We start from the raw sequence: 3,503 nt of genomic DNA on the forward strand, positions 1-3,503 counted from the left end.
ACTTCGACTGATTGTGACTTAGTCACAAGACATCGCCGCTATCGAAGCGATACGAGACATACATTTTCTTTATTTGCAACGCAAGCGACTCCGTTTGGCATATGTGTGGTAATGCTGCCTCCGCTGCAACATTAGACAGCCTTAACATACGCCCTATACAGAAGAAAAACGTTTGGTGAAAATATGTGTCTTCGTCAGCCGGTCACAGACGCCCTCGCTTCCGCAATGTTGGTTTCTTCGGGCTAGAGCGACATATTTGTGACGGGCCATGTAGCCATTCAGGGTGCAGTTTGCACACCGATATTAGTACATGAGAACGGAAGGCAGGGTTTACTTTTTATTGCGTTTGAAAATGGCAGGATAACCGAGCAGTCTTTTGTCATCGTCGTGGTTGAATCCATACTCCGAGGGAACCTGTGTGAGAGAAAAACGAGAGAAAAATGAGATGTGGAGGGAATAGACACATTCACAATGTATACACATGCAAGCGATCGAAACACCTCGACGACTAAACTGCGGCGGCGCGGCAAAAAAAAAAAAAAAAAAAAAAAAAAATGGAAGTGTGTTGGAACCGCATCGCGGCTGCAGATACAGCAAGCGCTTTCTCTTGCATGGAGAACATTTTTCCAGCACCGCACCCTTCTTGTGGCCGCCAAGCGAGGAACATCTGACGGGGCGGGTTACCGAAGATCGCTCCTATTTTTTCTGCACAAATTCTTTCGCAGTAGTGGTGCCGGCCTGTTTTCCAAGCAGTATATAGAGATATAGATCATAGAGATTGGGACCACTCGAACCTCGGACTTAACACTGTGCTCACTATTGCGATGCATGCTGATTAAACGAGTACCGGCTTAAACCCACAATAAGGGCAGCAAAAAGTTTGAAAAATGGAACTTACAAGCACCATGCGCCGGTTTACGTTGACCGCTGCCGCCGCACCTGCTGCTGTCGCCCATCATTGACATGCGTAATGGAGTCCGAAGCTGGTACATGGCGCCACCGCAGCAGCAGCAACCTTTCAAGTCCATAGTTGTTCTCAACGCTGGCCCAGCGAATCTGCTAACGTGATCTCTCCTCCGCTGCTGCTTTTGGGCAGCCCAAGACTGTTGCAGCACTAGAAGATGCGTACCTCTTGCTTTATGCGAGCTCCACGTCGTCGGTGATTGCATAGTCGTCGTGAACTGTGCCCTTAACAGAATTCTGCCGCGTCAGTTAATTTAAGATTACGTCTTTACAGGGGGTAGTTCCCTGCAGTGACAACGAAGGACTTTGCTCGCACATATCTATTTGTATGTTGAGTATGATACAAATATTTACAACTCAAGGGCAGTGCAGCCCATAGGCATAAGACTGAGACCACTCGATGCTTCCGCGTCCGAACAGGACATCGCTTCTGCTGGAATGACTCGTGATCCCACGGAGTCTTGAGAAGAGTATGTGTTCAGAGCCACCATGTGCTCGCCGTCAAAAAGAGGCACGCATTTTGGGCTCCCTGGGACCTGTCATATTGTTCACAATGAAGTATTGTGTACCCCGCCTAGGCACTGTGGAAGCTACAGCCAAACCGGTTTCCGAAAGTCCGGCGAAAAATGACTTCATGCTGTGAAGAAAAGAGTTCCGGGGAGCAGCAGGTTCTTCTGATTGTTCCTTACCCCACCTCCATCATTGGCGCTTGAGATTCAGTGTCCAAAATTCTGATGTTCACTGAAGGGGCAAGCTTATCAGGACAAAAGAGCGTGCGTCACCTTTGCGCTGTGTCATACGGCGAGCGAAGGAATCAATGCCCAGTTTCCTGAATTCTCGGAACTAGAAAGGAGAAGTGACCACGTGCAAGTATCACAGGTTGTACGTGGCTCCGCAGCCTGCTAGCTGGTCTTTTGTAAGTTTTCCACTCAACTTATGCTCGAAGGCATCGTGTCGCACAATGCTGCTGCAAACACGTGTGTGCTGCATTGAAAAACGCGAAGTGCCTGGTGTGCGGCGTGGCGGAAAACATGCATGCGTCGTGTTTCATCACAAAAGCGCCGGAGAAGTGGCGATTGGAACCACCCGACAGCCTGGTGCAGCAAGTACGAAACACGCCGAAGCACTGCGAAAAAAAGGAACCCTGGTAAACTAAGAACAATAGAGCTAGCTCTTGGGGCAGTTTGTACACCTTAAAATTAAAAGAACCTGCTGAAATCGGAACGAATGAAAAAATTATGAATGATGACATGCAAAAGTAACGTCTCCTGCAATATTAATACAGTGCAATACGACACGGTGTACGCATTCTGTTTTCTTCACTTTCCAAACTGATTAGCCTATTTTTGAAAATTAAAAAAAAAAAAAATGAATGAAGAAGAGAGCATGTGTGTAGAATAGTAAGATCAAGCAAATGAAAACCTTGGTCGAGGCAAGACGAGTTATTTACCGCATTCCGACGGCCCGTGGAAAAGTGCATTTATAGGACATACAGGCAGGTAGGTCGTTTGCAGAAACATAAAAACTCTCTAAAAGAGGAGACCCAGGAATATACAGGGCGTTGTACAATTACCAGCGCAGCGCGCTGTAGAATGCTCCTCCAAACTAAACCGCAAAATCCTCGCAGCTAAAATTTCGCACAGAAATGGAATTTTGCCGTTGGTATTTTTAATAATAAAGTTGTTTGGCGTACTTGCCTGATTCGATCAGAAGTCGAATGTTCCCATAATATGCGGCGGCTGCGATGCAAGACAAGCCACTGCCTCAGCAATAGCACCGGCATTGCCGCCGCATACGATGGGAACATCCAACTTCTGATCGAATCAGGCAAGAACCATACCATCGACAAAATGTCATTTCTGCCCGAAATTTTGAGCTATATATATATATATATATATGGACCATATTACGCCACGCTTTCCGGTCTCCCACTATCTTCCTAAGATCACATAACTTCATCTGCAGCGCCTCGAGGATGCCATCCAACCATCGCGTTCGCTGCCTATCCCTTCTCCGGTGACCCTCAAACTTTCCCAACATCAAATCTTTCTCCAGCGACTCCTCTCTTCTCATCAGATGACCAAAGTAGCTGAGCTTTAACTTTAGAATTTGACCCTCCAATGAGCAGTCAGGGTTTATGGTCGACAATATCGACTGATTTGATCTTCTGGCCGTCTAAGGAACTCTCAAGAGTCTCCGCCAGCACCACAATTCAAACGCGTCAGTTCTTCGGCGGTCAGCCTTCTTCGCAGTCCAACTCTCGCATCCATACATCACCACTGGAAAGACCATAGCACGAGTTATACGGATCTTGGTTGGCAGTGTAATGTCTCTGCTCTTTACAAGGCGGTCAAGGCTAGCCATGGCTCTCTTGCCCAGAAGCAGGCGTCTCCCAATTTCATGGCTGCAGTCTCTTTCCGGGGTAATCTTGGAGCCCAAGAAGAGAAAATCTGTCACAGCTTCCACTTCTTGTCCCTTGATGCTCCAGGACTTGATAGGGGCAGACGCCATGATCTTTGTATTTTTAATGGTCAGTTTAA

The 3,503-nt window shown here is 47.3% G+C and overlaps 1 long non-coding RNA gene across 1 annotated transcript; it reads right to left on the bottom strand.

Moving 5' to 3' along the window:
* Window positions 1–324: 324 nt before the first annotated feature.
* On the bottom strand, window positions 325–1,119 carry LOC146201864 (uncharacterized). Its single transcript, XR_014701804.1, has 2 exons — window positions 899–1,119; window positions 325–414 (listed from the first exon to the last, which is right to left on the bottom strand). It is a non-coding gene; the product is annotated as an uncharacterized LOC146201864 (long non-coding RNA).
* Window positions 1,120–3,503: the final 2,384 nt, after the last annotated feature.

Source organism: Amblyomma maculatum, chromosome 1 (assembly GCF_055883805.1).
Source record: "Amblyomma maculatum isolate TAMU_Amacu chromosome 1, ASM5588380v1, whole genome shotgun sequence".
In the NCBI taxonomy this organism is placed as follows: Eukaryota; Metazoa; Arthropoda; class Arachnida; order Ixodida; family Ixodidae; genus Amblyomma; species Amblyomma maculatum.